Here is a 20,868-nt window from a genome sequence, read left to right as displayed (position 1 = left end):
GAAGACACAGAAGTAGGAGACCGTGTTAAGAAGGGCTCCAGAGTGAACAGGAGGGGAGAAGAGAAGGGAAACTTTGGAAGCAACTGTGATCAAATACAATCTCGGCATGTATGGAATCGACAAAGAAGACATTTTTAAATATTTTAAGACTTGGTTTCTACAAAGTTGACTTTAAGACAGCATGTGAATGAACATGCTTTACAGTGAGGCCCGTGCGAGCCTCGCTGGCGTGAGCTGCTGTCGGCTTGGTGGACCTGGCTCCCTGATAAGCTCTTAGTTCTGAAGTTTGTCACTTCTGAGCTCTCTGTCCAATCACATTGCTGCACATTAATTGTTTTTTTATAAAATAAAACTCTAAACATATTCCTTCCCTGCTTGAAAACCTTGCCAATGGAATAACTGGCACAGGTTCTTCCCTTCCACCTCCTCCTCCAATCACGTTCTCTGTTGTTTCAGGTCCTCCTGTGACGTCACCCCACTTCCTCTCCAATCACGTTCCCTGTTGTTTCTGACCCGCTCTTTTAGTCACAGCCCCTTGTCATGTTATTTTCATCTCTTACACCTTACCGGAAGCCTTTCTCTCTAGTTGAAGTGGATCCTCTCCTTGCTTCTGGCTAAGAGCTTTCTAGTTGAGTTTCTATCCCAACTTACCTTGCAGATTCCCGCAAACCAGACAATGTAGTTAATAGTGATTGTGGGCAACTTTCCAACTGAGGTGTTTGTTTCCCTGTATGTTTCCCTGATGAATGACAGTTTCTTGGGGGTAGGGACTTTAAGTATCATGAGTCTTCACTGGGTGAGAGCTCAGCATTTCTCAAATGAATGACGAGGTGATAAAGGAGATGCCAATGTTGTGCGTTATTTGGCCGTGGTGATGTGTTCTGAGAAACACATCATAAGACGACTGGATTCTTGGGCCCACAAGGAGGAATGCTCCCCATACACCCCAGGGGTTCAGGTCAAGCAGGCCCTTGTTGGGGTCAAGAAATGAAGTCAGGATGAGGAGGCAGCTCAATGGGTAAACTGCTTGGTGAGAAGCGAGAGAACTGAGCTTGGATACCCAACATCCATGCAAAAGATGGGCTCAGTGGGATGTACCTGTGACCCCGGTACTGGAGCTTGTTGGCTAGCCAGTCAGCTCAGGCAATCAGTGAACTCCAGGTTTAGTGAGAGGCGCTTTGTCAAAAGTAAGGTGTGTATGAATAGAGGAAGACACGGGGTGTGGACATCTGGCCTCCATATATGTGTACATGGGCACACATTTTCCCTCCCTTCCCCCTTCCTCCCTCCCTCCCTCCTCCCCTTTCTCTATCTCTCTCTCTCTCTCTCAAAGGAGGGAATAGAGTAAATATGCTGGGACCTCAGACTCACATTGTACAGTAGACTTCTTTATCATACACAACTTTTATGCACACGGAGGCTGGGATGTAGCTCAGTCAGTAAAGTGGTTGCTGCGTACACACAAAGCCATGGGTTCAGTCCTCAGTGTGACATAATGTGGTGGCCTGGGGCACACCTGTAATCCCAGGACTCTGAAGTAGAGACAGGAGGGCCGGGAGTTCAAGGTCATCCTGGCTGGCGTTCATAGACAATCTGAGCTATATGACATTCTATCTCAAAATACTAGTGATAATAATAATGACAACAATAATTAATAGAGTACGCTACTAATAAAGCAGAAGGAGAATTAAAAGCCAATGGACACAGGACAGATCATGCTGGCCAAGCAACTCATAAACTACACGTTGGCTGAGCAGCTCCAGCTTCAGGTTTGCTCACAGAGGCAGGGGTGCACCAGAAGTCACAGCCTGCGCTGTCACACCGGGGCCACCAAGGTACCATTAGGAGATGGGGATTCTTCAGCCAGCACAGCCCTAGACACACTCACTCATGAAGTCGTTTCCACACACCTCGCCTGTTCCTCAACAATCCGATACCAGGCTGGAAGTGCAGCCTACTTGGTAGTGGAGCCCTGGCCTGGCATGACGCGGTCCCTTAGACTCAGTACTCAGGAGGAAGTCGGGAGGCAGACCCTGCTAACTTAGGTAATGCCTGGTTAATTTTGTCAGGAAGTTCTTTAGTTTGGCTCTAGCGTCGCACATAGGCCACGCTGCTCTAGAATTTCCTATGTAGCTGAGGAAGACCCTGAACTCTGATCCTTTGGGCTTCACTTCCCAAGTGCTGAGATCACAGGTACAGACTCCATGCCTGGCTCCATTAGTGGGACTTTTTAAAAGATTCCTTGGTTTTATTATTTCATGAGTACGACTGTTTAGCCTGTATGTATGTATGTATGTATGTATGTACATCACATTCATGCTTGGTACCTCTGGCATTCAGAAGAGGGTGTCTGATCCCCTGGGACTAGAGTTACAGATGTCACTGAGCTCCAAGTGGGTCCTGGGAATTTAACTAGGACCCTCTGCAAGAGCAACAAGTCCTCTTAAGCACTGAGGCATCTCTCTAGTTTCCTAGCTGGATTTTTCAGCCCTATTTTTCAGTCCTTATGTGAACGTCTTTGTAGATGGCTGTATTTGATTTATAATAAGACATTTGATTTATAATATTTTGTAACTGGCTCAGATTTTCATGAGCTCTCCCCCTCAGCCTCTTAAAACCCACACACCTGCACCAGGCTTATTTACAGGCCCAGCAGTGGACTTTGCTTGAAATCATGTACACCATTAGCTAAATTTCCCTAATGCCGTTTCATTAAAATGAACTTTTAAAGGAACATTTCTCACTAGAGGTATATCTGAGCATATGAGCATCTATTAGAATAACCTTACCATGGACATATCTGACGGCATCTACATCAGGTCTAGCTAAAGAGATGATAAAGAAAAAATTACCATCTGGAAAAAGGCAGTGACGAATATTTCCCGACTCTGATTCTGCGTCAGGCTTGGCTTTTTCAGTCACTGTGGTCAGTCTCATCTCCCACTCAGGAGGCAATAAAACTGGGTTAGAAAAGCGGAAACATTCACAACGACCTGAGAGTTTCAAACAGTATCCCTGGTGAAGTTCAGCACGGTTTGCCCTTTCCAGGGAAGCCGTTAGTTATTCCCAATATGCTGCAAGTCCCTTGAAGGGACTTCAAGCAAACAGTTTATCTTTATTCTTTTGTATGTTTTCACCATGTTGCTCTATTATGCTGTTTAGATATGCCTCTTGTGAAGGAGACCACACACACACACACAGCCTAGTTAAGCAAGGATACAGGTCAAGGGACCCTCAAAGTGAAACTCCAGGCCATGGAAGGATATCAGTGCCCACGGTACCATTTTAATAGCTGAGGAAACGCTGCGATCCTGCCTAATCTGCTTGGTGAGTTCCTATCGAGAGGATGACGTCAGCTTGGAGCACGGGCTCTGCAGGATTGTGGTGCTCAGGTCACACAGGAGTGGAACACACTCATGCTTATGTGAGAGCTACTTCACAGTGGACTATGGTTTGAGAGAGTGACACTCTCTTTGCTCCACAAGGGCCAGAATCGCTGCTCTGTGACTTCATGGTTGTGTGACTGTCTGAAGTCATTCAGCCTCCTTGAGTCCTAGCCCTCCAGCCTGAAGAGTGTCTCCCTCAAAATAGAGATGATGAAACTATTTCTCTTAATAGTTATGTGTTTATGGGGGTGGCACACATGTGTCATGATGCTTGTGTGAAGGTCATAGGGCATCTTTTGGGTGTCAGGTCTCCTCTTCCTCCACGTGGGTTCCAGGGTTGGAACTAAAGGAGTCAGGCTTGACTCAAACACCTATATCAGTCTCTCAGGCTAGTCCTCTTGCTGGCCTGGGATGTTCTAGCCCCAGTACCTTGGAATGTGACCTCACCTTGCTAAATGTAATCCATTAAAATGATGTCATTCATGTTGGCAGTCAGCCAAAAGAATCAAACAGATGGACCTGGTATTGCAAAAGGTGCATGTCTTTAATCCCAGCACTCAGAAGGCAGAGGCAGGTGGATCTCTGAGTTTAAGACTAACCTGATCTACAGAGCAAGTTCCAGGATGGCCAGGGCTACACAGAGAAAACCTGTCTTTTTTTTAAAAAAAAAAAAAAGAAAAGCAAACAAACAAAGCAGGGGAATGTGGACAGTGTGACCGACGAGTAACATTAACTTTCTGTCACTGTGATCAAACCCGGGAGGCGAATACTGCCCATCGAGGAAAAGAGCAAGTGTGGATCTTCTTTCTAGACATGAGTCCAGGGTCACTGGCCCCACCAGTCTGCTGCCCATGATGCATCATGGCTGAAGGATGAGGTAAAATAAAGCCACTCACAGTATGAGTCAGGAAGCAAAGAGAGGCAGATATAACTGCTGGGTGAGACGGCAGAGTCAATTGGGGAGGCACCCACAACCCCGCAACCTAAAGATCTGATGCCAGCTCTGACCTCCTTGCTCTACTTGCTCCCCACTGGCACATCCAGGGGCTCACACCTTTTGTATGTGGTTATTTGGAGGGCATTTATCCAAACCCCAGAACACACTTGGGAAGGAACAATGTAGGAGACACAGAGAAAAGATGCCCCTTTGTGCCAAGGAGAGAAGTTGAATATGTCACCTTTCCTCAAAGCCTTCAGAAAGACCCAGCCTTGCAGGCTCTATTACTGTGAGCATCAGAGACTCTGAGACAATAAACTCCTGCTGTTTGAAGTCCACCCATGTGGGTCTATTCCTGGGAGCGCCCGCTCAGATGTCTTTAGCAGTAAGCCCTTAGTATAAAATGTGCTGAGCTGTTATAACATGGGAAGAGCCCATCAAGCAAGGGCTTATTTCTTTATCATATGGAACAGAGCACTGAAAATATTTGGCCTTATTTCCACAAGCCTGACTTTTTTCTCCTCAGCAACCATTGGAATGGTTACACCCTGAACTTCCATCAGTGGGAAAATATCCGCAGAGCAGAAATCATGGGGCGGGACGCGCCAGTCATGTGATTCTGAGTACCCAAAGCTCAGTGTCCTCTGGGAAACTAGAACAGTTCCCATACACAGACGTGGGCTTAAAGAGACCCTTGTACTGGTGAACTAACTAACGAGGAGAGACTGACCCCTCTGCATAAAAACTTCTGTGTTGTTAAGAGAGGTGTGACTATTGGGGAGACCAGGGAGTATTGAGAGGGCAGGACAGCTGTCATTTCAATGTCTTTCACTCTTACAAACAAGCTTTCTCTTGTTTCTACTTTCGCTAGCTAGGATAGAGTGACCAGATCTTAGACTAGAAGATTCAACTGAGGCGCCTTCAGCTTTGAAAGAAACTGAGGAGGAGTTAGATGGCTGTAAAATATAACAGGGAGGTTTCACGACTCAATGGGATGCTGAACAAACTTCTTGCCCTGTGGGAATCAACTATGAAACAGATATGACTAGAAGTTTCCAGAAGGCCTACCAGGCTCTATCCCCAAAGTTGAGAAGACTCGGTGGACTAGAGACTGGCTTATGATGGTGGAATTCTGGAAGCCAAGAGGGTTGGGAGAGGAATAGGTCTGGAATCTGAGGACAAACATGTTCCCCTTCCTGCTCATGCATACTTCATGGGAATGTCAGCTAGAGAGCAGCTCAAGAAAACTGGCAGACTCATCCACGTGACACTGTTGAAATCCACGGAGAATGAACGGTATGAGAAACAGGGGCTGAGCAGGCAGGGGACATTGAAGGAGAAGCCATGCTCAAGTTAAGATAGTTGAAGCTAGACGGATCCAGTAAAGAAAATACACAAACCCCCCTAAAGGTACCCAAATAACTACCAGAGCTACAAAGCACACCTAAGTTAACAGAACACCGGGTCAGGTGAGAGAGTTCCCCAGGTGTTTTCTGTTCTTCTTTTCCATGTTCTAATCCTTTAGAGTTCAGCTACAGCAGCCAGTGTCTCAACGAGCAGGCGGCTGATAAAGAAACTAGCAAACGACAGTGACAACAACAACCAAAATAAGTCACGAAGGTTCCTCCCCACTGTGAGTTCCACGGAAATGAGCCCTCCGGGAAGACAAGAGAGACCGTTGTTGTTAACTTTGAAGCTGTGGGTGTGGCCCGATGGGCTGTGTACAGCTGATGTACAGCTTCCGGCTAGAGATCAGAAGTCTCCAGAAAAGTCTGTTTATTTGTTTGTTTGGTTTTTAATCTCCAAGAGAGCCTATAAAATCTGGGACCTGATTAAGAACTAAATTTGACCCAGAGATAAAATATAAAAACTGTGATTAGTTGATTTCTGTGCTGAGTACTTTTATGTCCACTTGCCACAAGCTAAAATCATTTGAGAGGAGGGAATCTCAATAAGAAAACGCCCCCATGACGTCAGGCTGTATGCACACCTGTAGGGCATTTTCTTAGTGATTGATGTGTGAGGGCCCAGCCCATTGTGGGTGGCACCATCCCTGGGCTAGTGGTCCTAGATTCTATTAGAAATTAGTCTGGGGGGTGCTGAGAGATGGCTCAGTGGTTAAGAGCATTGCCTGCTCTTCTAAAGGTCCTGAGTTCAATTCCCAGCAACCACATAGTGGCTCACAACCATCTGTAATGAAGTCTGGTGCCCTCTTCTGGCCTGCAAGCATACACACAGACAGAATATTGTATACATAATAAATAAATAATTTTTTTTTTTAAAAAAGAAATTAGTCTGAACAAGCCAGTAAGCAACACGCCTTCATGGTCTCTAAATTGCACCTTCTACAGGTTCCATCCCTGCTTGAGTTCCTGGCCTACTTCCTTTGGTGATTAACTGTGATGTGGAAATATAAGCTGAATTAACCTTTTCCTTCCCAGTTGCTTGGGTTATGGTGTTTTATCACAGCCACGGTAACCTGATCTAAGACAATTTCCATGTTGGGCTTGTTCAAAATATGCTACAGGGTGAAACTGTTATGACGAAATAAAGGAAGGAGAGAACTCACTGGGGAGGGTGAAGTTCAGATCTTAGAATTGATCTAACAACACAGCAAGATGGCATGGTCTAACTGTGTCATAGAATACAGGAGCCATGGAGCAAGCACTGTGCTTCAGGGTGACAGTTCAAAGGTCAGGCTGCTTAATGCCACCTCACAGGATTTCTTCCAGTCATCATGATTAACAGATGGTCCCAAGATGCACATGGAACGTATAAGAGACAAGCAGAAGTCTCTTGAAAGTAGATCATAGTGTGTGGCTGGGGATACAACTCAGTGACTAACACTTGCCTAGTGTCTTAGAATGTATGGGGCCCTGAGTTCCACCGAAACACTGCAAAAATGATGGAGGGGAAGGAGAAAGAAGAGAAGGAAGAAGACAACAGAGAGATGACCAATAAAGGTGCCACTGAGCAATAATTCACACACGCTCAGCCAGGGGTGGGAGCATGGCTAAAAACAATGGAGCTAACAGCCACAAAGCTAGAGGTTCATGCCTCGAGAACTCAAGTCCTAACAGCCTCACTGGGAACTTAGACACACCCACATCACTCCTTCTATGACTAATGGAAGATTTCCATGGATTCATAAAGAAGTGGTACCTGCCACATGTGGGAGGCTTGTCCAAGACTTCTAAGAATCCTCCGGAAGTAGATCTTGACACCGCAGCAGGTTAGAGTATCTGGAAGAGAATTAGAGTAAGATTCTTTAGAGTCATGTTCTACAAAGACAGTGTTAAGGCTGTGAAAACTTATGTGTTTAGATAAATGCTGTTGCACGTGGCAGAGCAATACACTGAAAAACCTACATGCATAGAGTCCTCAATAAAAGGGAAAAATACAGAGATCACATTGCTTATTTTCAACAATTGCATTGTTTCTTTCAAACAAAATGCTCCAAGTAAAAGAAAACACAGGACAGAGAAGCTTACAGGGGGATTTTGAAGTTCCTGTCTACTGTGGTTTATGTATGGAATGTGCCCCACAGGCTTATATGTTTGGACACTTGGTCCCCAGCTCATAGTGCCCAGTTGGAAGGTTGTGGAGCTTCTCTGGAGAGAGCAGGTCAATGGGAATGGACCTTGAAGTATTTTAGCCCAGACCTACTTCCCGTCTGCTGATTCTGGATGGCCGATACAATGTGACCAACAACCACAATCCTGATGCTGCCTTCTCAGTGAGGATGGACTGCACCCCTCCTGCATCGCTTCATAATGGAGATTTGTGGGCATTAAAGGAGAAAAGCACTGAATATGTACCTAAGATGCTGAATGTTTCAGACTTTCACATCTGTTTCTGGTGAGAGAAGAAAAATAAACAGAGGAAAGGGACAGATCTTGATGGGAACATCTCTTCTGCTGGAAAGTTGACAGACGTCTTTAGTGAGGTGATGGAGGATTGACCAAAGTGAATGAGCCAGGCAGAGGGGGCTGCTCTCTAGACAGGGGACAACAGGAACAAAGGCCCTGTGGTTAGAACTGACAAGCATGTCCAACAAAAGCCTACACAAAACAGGTCGGGAGAGAAAGAGGCAGTGGGCAAGTTGATTCTGGACAGGTTATTGTCCTCTTCCATTATCATGGTGGGCCTGGCTATTTTCTTTCCGATTTTCTCATTTTTCCATTTTTCTTGCCTTTCAGCTACTACTCAGCACACAGGCTTTCGGGATTGCCTGAAAACATTATAACATATGTCACCCTCTAAACCAGTGCTTTAATTTGCTTTGAAGATTATTGCTTTTGTGTTCATTCAATGACTCTCATTTCCCACTAATTTTTGTGATACAACTTTTCATCCATTTGTTTTCCAACCTGCACATATTATTCGATTCAACAGTTGTTTTTGTATTGTTCTCTTTGTTCTATAGACAAGGTTTTAGAATATGCACTTTGCTGACCCAGCAGCTGACCTATTGAGCCCAGGCTGACTTTGAACCCATAGCAATCCTCGTGCCTCTGCCTTCCTGGACACTGGGATTAAGGGTGTGGACCACCACACCCAAATGAACAGTTTCTTACACATAGATTCACTTTGATCCTGTTTTGTGGTCTGGCAATTTATATTTTAATTGTTGTGTTTAGACCATTTACATTTAATGTGTATATTACTTTAAATTTGCGTTTTTCTTCACTTCCTGCTTGATTTCTCACTTCTGTTTCCTTCCTGCCTTCAATTTTTATTTCTCAGTTTTGACTTCATTTTAATGCTCATAAATTGTGGGGCTTTTTTAGCCACTCGTTTCCTCCCTAGTGGTTTCTCTAGGCAGATAATACTATAGATATATAACATCATGCTAAGCTGATCTCAGCATTTTACCAATTTGAATGAAGTATGGCATGAGTCAATGAGATATGCTCTATCGAATAATTCTGAAAACTGGTAGAGGTGGTAAATGAAGAATCCAAATGTCTAGACAAATGTAACTATGTATAATGCTATCCTACTTTCTACCATATAGAACAAAAGCACAAATCTACACTCCCAAGACAGATGACAGAAATGAAGGGTAAAAATTCTAACTGGTTCAAAACATCAAGGTATCTATCATTTGCTCTATACCACTTAGGCAGTTTTTAAAAGAGACTAGGATCATCAAGTCTCAAAAAGTCTTTGAAAATCTAAACAAAAATTTCCACATAGTCTGTTTATCATGCCTTGAACTATCAACAACCGATAGCCTGCTAGGCATATGAGGAGGCTTAACAGTTACCCTTATCAACAATCAATTGGAGACTATAAAGCTAACGTCCCAAGGTCAAGATGAGTCAACTGTAGGGCTGAGCTAGAACCAGGGTCTGATGGTACTGAGCTACACTGAGAGAGGAAAAAATATTAACTTTTCTCTCCAGTGTGTTAGCAGTCTGCTTGGCATTCAATCACACTTCATTTCCTTAAGGGAGGCAAAATAAGAACACGGCAGATGGACTACCCCCAGTCATCTGCATTGGAACAGAACCAGGAAACCAGGGCTGAAATGCACCCACTTGCCAAGAGTAGCAATAGATGACAAATAGATGGCCTGATCATCAATACTTCAGACATGAGCCCGGGAAGCTTTCAAAAACAAGATTGTGAGTCTATGTCCTCTGGACAGGTGAGCTATTTCCCCATCTATCCAGGCAACCGCAGAATTGGAAATTGGATGGACAGGACCTTTATTCCAGTGGACAGTTTTACTCATTTTAGATATAAAAACCTTGAATGTGTGCAAAAGACACTGTCCTCAATTCCCAAAACATTTCCTCTGTTCCCTGATTCACTCTAGGAAGAATCAGACCTCTAGTGTAGAGCTCTGAGTGACAGACTTTCCCTTTTAGTCATGAAATCTTCTCTGATCCAAGCAGGGGAAAAATTCTTGCTCATCTTCCATTTATATTCACAGTCGGATACTATAATTAAATAATAGAGTTTCATTTACTTGGGCTCAAATCCATTAGGATTTTTTTTTTCTTATTTCCACTCATCTCTTTCCTCTGAAATATATCCTGGTATTATTTTCATCCCTGAACACACACATACAGATCTGTGAATCTATAATGAGCTATTCCTGGTTTTAGCATAGCTTTATATCTGATGAGATGCCTAAATTACCTCCACCTAGATACTGTCTAAATATGAACAAATACTCAGTTCACACCAGGAAAAATGTCAGCGTTCACCTGCTAAGATCCCAGTCACGAGCGTACATTGTTTTCTCATGGGAAAAATATGGTTCACAAGCTAACATGGGTCCTTGCAATGCTGTCCCCAAAGGGTTGGGTGTGCGAATGCCCCTTGTGTTCCAGACCAGTGTGCTATGACAGTTCCATGCAGCATCACAGAGAGATAGAGCCTAGAGCTGTCCCCTCATCTAACAGGGACTGTGGTGACAAATATCTGTTTTCCCAGGAACAGGAAAACAGCCCAGGTTCTCAGAATTCCAGTAGGGAAGTCTGGGAATGGGAAGGAAACTGGAAGGCTACGTACAGCTGGCATACCCCACTGAAGCACCTGGGTGGAGCTGAAGGTGCACAGCTGCCCCTACCCAGCACAGGAACTACACAGGACTGCTGTGGTCCTCGATGCTTTTATCAAAAGAACCCTGCATAACATAGAACACCATGCCCAGCACTGGGCTGCTACCGTGCACCTCCTAAACCCCCGTCCCTACCACCGTTCCCTAGGTCTTTCCTCTCCAGCTTTCTCCCGGCATTCCCAGCACTCTCCAAGTAACTATCCTAGAAGCAATTCAACAGCAGATACAAATTATATTTCTTCCTTTTTTCTTCTTTTTGGTCTCCTGGGGTTGGGGTAAGAAATAGAAAGACCAGAAAGGCCCAACTGCGACACCAAAGACCATCAAAACAGCTGATGAAAGCTCACTCCATGTCTCATCAGTTAGCTGGGTATGTCCCCTGCTCAGTAAGAAGCGTGATATTCCCTCTGCCAACTGTCACAGACTAGAGGTGAGATGGGACTTCACTACGTAAAAAGCCAGTAGGGAGGGCAGACTCGGTTTCTTCAACACTGTAAACTGGTCTTGAGAAAACAGGCTACTAATCCATTTCTTTCAGTGTTAATGGACCACAGTCTGTCTCCTTTCCAGCCACCATACTGCAATGGACCAAGGGAAACTACCACAGGCAGCTAGTTGACTTAGACACCATAACATATTCTAATGGCTTTTAGCGCACAAATCCATTGTTCCTGGTAACAGAAAAACCTCTAGGAAAACATCAAATTCTATATTCTAAATCAAAAGGAAAGCCCAGGTCAACTCCTAAGCGTTTTGTTAAGGATTAGGGGCTAAGGCAGTGGGTCCATGGATAAAATGTTTGCTTTGCAAGCATGAGCCCTTAGCACCCATGGAACACATCTGTAATGCCAGCACAGGGGGCACGGAAGAGTCAGGGACATCCTGGGGCCTCTGCTGGCCAGCCAGTGGTAAATAAGCACCTGGATCAGGGAGAGACTCAGTCTCAAAAACAAGGTGACATATAATACAGGAGGACACTCGGCACCAGCTCAGGCTTCCACACATGCAAGGATAGAAGAACACGCATGCACATGCATACACAAACATACACACACATGCACGCACACACCTATGCATGCACACACACACACATGTACACATGCACACATACAGAAATGCACTCCTGCACACACATACACACACACAAAGTGAATGGAAAAACAACAGAGAAGGCGGAAAGGATAAAGATATAGGACCAACATACCAATCCGAGAGCTCGGCTGGCAAACTCTGCTTCATGCCGAGGGTTCCCAGCACAAACTGGACACAGAAACAGCAGAACCCAAGCCCCGTCTGTGAATAAGATGCGATTTCCAGTGCTAGTATTAGTCTCGCAGACAGTCTCAACACTTGTATGAACACTAAGTCAAATTAAATATATTGTTGAGCAACGCCTGCAACGTTCTTTGTTAGATGAAACAGAAAACAAAGTCATTAAACTTACTAGGGAAGAAGCTCTGATCCGAGCACTTCAAAGATGCTAAAATCATTAGCAGAAGAAGACGGAAAGGCGGGACAATGTCCAGAGGTCTAGAGGATGACGTTATAGAAAGGCATGGCTTTCTATGTCCATAGACTTAAAAAATCGGACCCGGAATACAATGTAAACATTTATAGAAAGCTCATCTTGGGCATCTGGAATTCTGAAAGGGGAGGACCCGAGTACTGTGAGACAGTGGGTGGTCCCCCCCTGGTTTTGAGGGGGCGGAAAGAACCTGAATGTCAGGGTTTGCTGCAGGCCCGAGCAAGAGTAGAGCAAGCCCTGCATCTCAGGACGCTTCAGAGATAACAACCTCATCTTACTTTCATCTCTGTGCTCTGAGAGCCAGGTCATTAGGGTACACAGCTCAGTATGGCCTGGCATGGGCTCTCCATGGAAGACGTGCAACTCACTTCTGGGAGATCCTGGATTCTTCCAGGTCACACAGTCACAGTCTCCAACTTCTACCCAGGCACCTGCATAGGCAATGAAGGGCAGTTTCCCTGGCCAGTCTGTGTGCTTTCTAATCTCTGAACTGGTGGAGGAGAGTCATAAATCATCCCACAGAGTGTGGCTTCTCTGAATCTATCGGGGCTATGAAAACATTCAAGTGCCAAGAACTGGGTAAGGCGCCTTGGTGCCTGGATCATAGCCCTAGGTAAGGAAGTCCAGTCACTCAACAAAGATATAGTCACTTAAGTTAACGGGTCAACTACTGAGATGGTAGAAAATAAGAGATTAAATGAAGCAGAAGCACTGAATGCCAGGAAGAGGCCGATATGGTAGATATGATTCATGAGTGTTGGCATTCAAACATGGCTTGCAGGAACACTAAAGTGTATAGAAACTGGTACCAATGTTAGTACACATGCTGACCACATGAAGAATGCTGGCCACATGATTCCACCTGTAGAGCCAAAACCTGTCCATAGCTAAACAGTGTAAGCTTCCCATTGGACAGTCAGGCCTGTCAAGCATCAGACTGACAGAGTTTGAAGTAGAGAGTTGGCCTGAATCCCTTTAGGCTCCAAGGATGACAGCTCAGAACGTAGCACACATGCAGCCAAGCTGAAGGAAGCCACGAACTGTGTTCGCCCTCACCCAAACATTGTTAGATCTTAAAAATCAATGATCCCTCAGCCTCCACTTTCTCTTCCTCGAAGAACTATTTAGATGTGAAGCTGCAGATCTTGCAGAGAGATTCTGCCTAATATTAAACCTAAGGAAGCTGGCAAGAGAGATAAGATATAGAGCGGAGGGAGAGATGGGCTAGCAATGAGGTCCTGGTGGTGTCTCTAGTATTGCCACGTAGTCCCATTCCTTACCTCAGCTATTCTGAGACAGGTTTTTGTGCAACCAAGCAGAGGGTGGCTCTGAGGATGCGTGTGGAGAGCTGAGCTAACAGCTGCAGGCACAAGTTCCCGCATCAGACTTACAGCCGACACTTAATAAACGGGAGCTTTGAGTCTAACAAGCGACAAAATCTCAAGTCCTTCCCTTGTTGAGTTGGTGACATGGAGAGCAGATACTTTTTCATGGGACTTCTTAAGATATCAAAGGTCTCCCTTCAAGAAGATGACAATCAATGGTACAAGCTGTTAGCAACAGCTCAAAGGCATAAAGTCAAAGATGCCGCAAAAGCCGCCACATTGATTGAAATGAAGTGAACAGAGAACACAAGCCAATATCTTCAGAGGAAAATGGCAGGAAGGATCCCAGGGCAGAGATGGCCAATGACAGACTTCACAGAGACAGTACACTAGCTGGTGTAGTGTCCCCTCCGGTGCTGTGTTTGACACTTGTGTCCCAGCTATGGGGCTGTCTGGGGAGGTCAGCGGATAGTTTTGGACATGGGGCCCAGCTGGCAGACCAAAGGCTGTAGGGGTGAAGCTTATTGGGTTTCCGACAGCCTTGTTTCTAGTGGTAATTCTTTACGTCCCAATCCAGACACACAGATCACATCCCAAGTCGCCAGTGACACAAAATGAGTCCCGCCCCTTTCACATTTCACTTACCATGAAGCTGCACATTGAAACAAAACCCTCATCCCTTAAGTTCATCATGGAGGGAAAGGCCTGGAAAGAGAGGATCCCACTGCGACAGCCCAAGTGTGAGATGTCTGTTCCATCACACCCACGGTTAGAAAGATGCAAGACGTGAACGCTAGGGTTCAACTCACTTTCTGATTCAGTCTAAGCTCCCAGCCCCATAGGATGGTGCTGCCCATACTCAGTGAATCCCGCTAGAAACACTCACACACAGACACACCCAGAAATGTGTCTTCTGGGTGACTTGGAATCTTGAAAGCCAACTCAACTCACTGCAAATCTCACACATTTTCCTCCGTGATTGCCAGGTCTTTGGTCACAGAGATGAGAAAAAGAGCTGATGGTGTGGGTTTTAAGGAAAGGAGAAAGGTATGAAAAACTGAAAAGAAAGGCAGACAGTGATGTAGGTCTAGGAAAATGGCAGGCAGTGGAGGCCGGACTCAAGGCCTTCTCCAGCCTGGAGGGGTAAGGAGCATGGGGAGCCATCACAATAAGACTCCTGGTGCACAGCATGCCTGAAAGACAAGTTTAGCCATGTTTTGGACAAATTAGCTGTCACAGAGTTCATTTAGAGGCATAAAGGAGTGCCAGGGTTGTCCGAGTCATTCAGACACAGTGAAACTTAAAATAAAAAAAAATAAAACTCAGAACAGTTTCAAAGCTATTTCAGCCACCTCAGGCATTCTGAGACACCTTGTGCCACGTGAGGCTCCCTTTCCTTCTCTCGATTGTTCTCGATCAGTTCTCCCTCACATCCTGCAGTACAATGAAAGGGATACACACAGACACAGGCGAGTGAAGGCAGGAGGTACTGGACACCTGGGCTTCGCTCGCTTGTATGCCATTCTCCGCCTGTAAGACCTACACAGTGAGAGGGACCAACTCCAAACTGTTGGGTGAAACCACTAAATTCAAGGAAACTATGGTGACGCCATAGTCCTTGCAACTGACTAGTTGTTGTCCCTGGGCCAAAGGCAAACTATAAATAGAATTCCCTTGAAAGCAAGGCTTGGATATAGAGGAACAGAACATTGTGGACCAAAGGAATGTATGAGCTTTGCTGTGAGTTGACTGTTCAGATTTAGAGTCGCCTAGGAGATAGACCTCTGGGTATGTTTGTGTACGAGTGTTTCCAGAAGCTGTTGACAGAGAAAGGCAAGCCTACCCTGAGTGTGGGAAGCACCATCGTATGACTGGAATCTTAGACTGAAAGAGAAAAAGAAAGTGAGATGAGGACCAGCACTCATTTCTCACTGCTTCCCGATTGTGGGTGCAGTGTGACCAGCCCCCTCACACTCCGTCTGTCACTGACTGTGGGTGCAGTGTGACCAGCCCCCTCACACTCCGGTTGTCACTGACTGTGGGTGCAGTGTGACCAGCCCCCTCACACTCCGGTTGTCACTGACTGTGGGTGCAGTGTGACCAGCCCCCTCACACTCCGGCTGTCACTGACTGTGGGTGCAGTGTGACCAGCCCCCTCACACTCTGGCTGTCACAACAGGAGCTGCTTTTACCTGAGCCTTTCTCTCCATGGTGGACAGCATCCTCAAACTGTGAGCCGAAATAAACCCTTCTCTCCTGAAGTCATTTGTGTCAGGTGTTTATCATAGCAATAAGAAAAGCAGCACCTACAGTGGAGACATTTCCCTAATGTAGAAAGTGTGGAAGGGATGGTCTCTTTCTCACTCCACACTGTCAAACCGAAACCATAGATAGCCTTCTTCCTCCCAATGAATAATGAACTAGTCATTCTCTTTAAGAAAAAAAAAAGATAGTTTCTAAAAAAACACATCCCAATGAGTCTAATGAGGTCTAACAAAACAGTAATATGTCCCAGGGGTCTACAGCGACTATGGAGTAGGGTGCTGCATTGCTTTGCTGGGTGACATTAGCTTTATATCACTGCATGACACCACCCCCTCACAAGCAAAGCCCGTCTTTGATATCAGCGTCATTGTTAAGTAATCACTAGACTAGGGAGGCAGAGACAGGATGTTCCCTGGGGCTGGGTGGGCAGCCAGTGCACCAGACCAATGAGAAACCCTGACTCAAAGAGGCAGATGGCATTCCTGAGAATGATATCCAAGGTGGTCCTCATACACAGCAAGCACACACACACACACACACGTTTTATTATGAGTAATCCCAGTGGGACCAACTATATGCAGTAGAGAAACATCTTGCTATAATAAGGCAAGGAAAGATTGAGGTCAGGAATATTTCAAATATTTATACTGCGGCCCAAACATAGAAGATGGGACTTTCCCAGGCCAGAACTGTTCTTTTCTGAAGGTATTAGAAAAACCTTTGATAGGCTTCTTATAAACCAGAACAATATGTAATTTGTGTTTTGATATAAAATCTGTCAGTCACAAATTATCACTTGAGTACTGGAGCTAATAGTTCTTACGCTCATCAAGTAAGTCTTTCTGTTTAGGTCCTTGGATAATGATCAAACAAACAGTGCCAACGAGCACAGAAAATGTGCACACGCAACAGAATCCTAGAGAAATCAACGGGGCAGACTCCACATAAGTTTAATGAAGACATTCGGATAAGCTGGATACTACAGTCATAGCAAAGAACTTGGAATTCTCCAGTGAGGGTAGCTGAGACAGTGTGGCTTTCAAAGACAAAGAATTACAATTGTGGTGATCCCATCAACTGTGAGGACACTCATGAATCCAATGGCAACCATTGGATGTCAGTCAATTCTTTAAGAGAACAAGACACCAGTCAGTCATGTTGACACGAGGGCATGTAAGAAGACTTAACAGGTCTGGAGAGATGGCCTGATAGTCAAGAGTACACAGCAACTGGATTCGATTCCTGGCACCCACATGGAGGCTTCCAACTGTCTGTAAGTCCAGTTTCAGGGGCTCCAATGCACTCTCCTGACTTCTGTGGGTACTGTATGCACACATCCAGAGATGCATATACAAGCAGACAAAACACTCTTACACATAAAATAAAAATAATAAAATAAAATGTAAAAATACAGGACACAGTAATTTTATAATTCTGCCTTTTCTATATGAACTATAGAAGTTGGTACTTGAGTTCTTGACTGGCAAGTGTCTTTTCATAAAATGATCATAGGTAAGAAATAACACCCAAGATGCTATAATTAGGTCATTTCACATTGCAACCCTAATGAATTAATGGTTGCAAACATTAGCATCAGTGAATGTAGACATCACAGAGAGACAGAGAGCATTACCTTCCCCTTCAATAAGAGGCACAGAGCCCCTTAAAGTCCTACAAAGGCATCAGGCAGGCATGTTTGGTCAAGTCTCCGAAGCCAGCTGCGGTATTTTAGAAGATACAAAGGAATGCACCATGCACCAATCACCAAAAGCCACACCATGAGAAATGCCACCCTCCAATTCTACAAACAGATAATTGGATGATAAAGCATAATGAAATACCATGTTTGGAAGATTCATCCAGAAAAAACATGGGGCTGTGAGTAGGTGGGACACATGGAGAACCTGCAGAAACTCTTCATCAAGTATTTCCCGATCTAGGTGGTGCTTATAAGAATGTCCATCAAGGAATAAATCACAGAGCATACCACTGTTTTCTCTAGTTCTTAAGATTTTCATTTTAATTTGCAATACAAAAGCAAAAGGGGGTAAAAGTAAAAAAATAAAGAAAAGAGGAAAGAAGGGTAGAAGAAGAGAAGGAGAGAGGAGGAAGAAGATAAAGAGGGAAAAGGAAGAAGAAAGGGGGAGGAAGAAGAGAAGGAGGAAAAAAGAAGAAGAGAAAGGGAGAAGGAAGAAGAGGAAGAAAGGAAGGAAGAAGAAGAGAAGGGGGAAGAGAAGGAGGAGGAGGAAGGAGGGAGGAAGAAGATTGTGTACTCATAAATTACATGTCTATCATTGGCAATTAAAACCAGTTCTCTATGTGTGTTCATTGACACGTGCAAATGTATGCACATACACATGTGCACATGGAGGCCAGAGGCCAACATCAGGGTCTCCCTCCATTGCTCTCCTTCTTTTCTCTGGAGACATCTTTCGCAGGACATAGAGCTCAGCCCCAGGGATCTCCCTGCCTTCGTCTCCCCAGCGCTAGGCTGCAGGCACATGCTGCCACCTGTGGCACAGCTTCCCAGGTTCTGGAGATCTGAACCAGACCCTTAGGCCTGTACAGCAAGCAATTTACTGACAGCTGTCTCCCAGCCTTAAAAGGGTTTCTCGGTTGTCAATAGTAACAGAAATCTAGCCTAACCTCAGCCAGTTTGCTTCCCTGCATGCTGTGTTGCCACGTGGGCCTCAGCGGCACCCTTGCTGGCTCGAATGGGACCCTCTTTGGTAATTTTCACTGCCTCTCACTGGAAGATACAGCCTGATGCTCTGGTACTTGTGGCAGGACAGTCCCCTGCTCCAGGCCAAATGAGATCCTGGTGTTATCTGGCAGCAACAAAAGTCACATGAGATACCAATTTGTTTTTACAGTGGCTGAATACCTACCTTTCCAGGCACTGTGCTGTTTACAGAAAGATGATGGATTATTCAATATATTAAAACTAGATTTTTTTCTTTATAAATCCTACTGAAATGACTGGAGTCTAATGTTCCTTTGGTTTGCAAAATAGCTATTGTCCAACCTAGGGACACTCCGCTGCTCCCCTGTAGCATCCGACAACACTGTCAGGTGGTAGCTGCTGCAGTGGATAATATCACTGTGATCTGGTCTGTCAACATTGGCCTCCCAATGACCTTAGTCAAGGTTATCTGTGCTGTGCAACTCAGGAACGGCAAGGCCTCTAGAGGCCCAGACAGTCCAACCCATGGCAAGTGAGGGACTGCTATCATTTCTGAGAACCACTCACTGGTCTCCTGTGGTTCTTTCCACACCGTGATCCCTATCTCATGGGATAGTCTGTATTCTGTCAATTATATTTTAAATAAATGCTGATTGGCCAGTAGCCAGGCAGGAAGTATAGGTGGGACAACCAGACAGGTAGTAGAGGTGGGTCAATGAGAACAGGAGAATTCTGGAAAGAGAAAAGCCCATTCCTCTGGAGACCCAGCCCAGACACAGAAGAAGCAAGATGTGACTGCCCTGATGAAAAAGGTACCGAGCCATGTGGCTAGCATAGACAAAAATAATGGGCTAATATAAATTATAAGAGTAAATAAGAAGCCTGAGCTAATGGGCCAATCTGTTTATAGTTAATATAGACCTCTGTGTGATTTCTTTGGGACTTAACGATTGCGGGAACCAGGCAGGACAGGAAACCTTTGTCAACAATCTCAGGCTTCAAGGGAGCCTTGGTGGATGGAAGATGCATTCAGAGGATGCTCAACACGACCAGTGTAGTCCACAGCTAGCTCCTTTCAGTGTTTTCAGAGCAGGGGAAATCAGGATAGACAAAATGCAAGAAGCAATGTTGAAAATAAGTCATTGCCAGTGTTCAGCCCCATGGGCCTCTTTTCCCTAGCCCGGGAGGTCTGGAAATAAGGATTGATGTGGTCAAACCCTAGGGAGAGAAAAATGAGAACCAGGAAACTGAGCTGGTGTCCCATTAGCAGAGCAGGATGCGGATCGGCAGAACCAACTAAACCCAAGCTTTGCCAATGATATTCCCAGGCTGTTAATACCATTCTAACCAATGTTGTATGCTGCAATTCTCAGCTTCCAAAAATTCTGTCCACAAAATTCATTTTAGTTCATTCCCTGTATCCTTCTGGGAAAATGTTCTACAGTTCCATGTATAGTGAATAAATGCAATGAAAAAATAAAACAATATAAAAATATTTTTTAAATGACCTAATCTCTTGAGGCAAGCAAATTGGGGGGATTGGTAAAAGAACAATGAGTCAGAATTCATCTCTTCAGTACTGGGAATTCTTGCAAAGTGTGGACTAAATTTGAGCCTTTATTTCCAGTAACAAACATGTCCTAGAACCTTTCATCACACAAACAGAAGTGGATTCAGAGATCTGTCCACTAGACAGAACACAGCGACAGCAGATAGCGGTGTAGAGATCTGCCCACTAGACAGAACACAGTGGACGCGGTGCAGAGATCTGTCCACGAGACAGAACACAGCGGACACGGTGCAGAGATCTGTCTACAGGGGACAGTGGTGCTCATCAGCCATTCGGAGCCTGCTCCTACTGGGGAAGTGATGGAAGGACGTAAGCCCAAGCAGCTGCCCTGACATTTATCCAGTCTCAGTTGATCCAAAGATAAATTGATAAGGCTTAGATTTTCTTGACCTCCTAATCCTTGGAACCCAAAGTACTGGGTGAGTGAAATTTGTCTTTTGTGCTTTGCTCAAAACTGCTTGGCCATGATTAATCTAGAGTATTCGATCTATAAAAAAAAATAACTCCATCATGAGATGTCAGGAAAGTGCAGCCAACACCTGGTCCTGGCGTTTTTTTCAACACAGGAAAACCAGAGACTTTCTAAAGCAAGTTTCTACACCA

General features: G+C 45.0%; 1 protein-coding gene across 2 annotated transcripts in view; it reads right to left on the bottom strand.

Annotated features, from left to right (window-relative positions):
* The window catches only part of Sox5 (SRY-box transcription factor 5), a 982,978-nt gene that overhangs the window by 801,126 nt on the left and 160,984 nt on the right, over positions 1-20,868 (bottom strand). For both annotated transcript variants that reach the window (XM_048432629.3, XM_048432630.3), the window contains exon 2: positions 7,486-7,565. The gene's annotated coding sequence lies outside the window, so the exon portion shown is untranslated. The remainder of the gene's footprint in view (positions 1-7,485; positions 7,566-20,868) is intronic.

This window comes from Myodes glareolus, chromosome 3, assembly GCF_982192425.1.
Source record: "Myodes glareolus chromosome 3, mMyoGla1.1, whole genome shotgun sequence".
In the NCBI taxonomy this organism is placed as follows: domain Eukaryota; kingdom Metazoa; phylum Chordata; class Mammalia; order Rodentia; family Cricetidae; genus Myodes; species Myodes glareolus.
The sequence above is the reverse complement of the archived record's forward strand: the minus strand, read 5'-3'. Positions and strand labels throughout refer to the sequence as shown.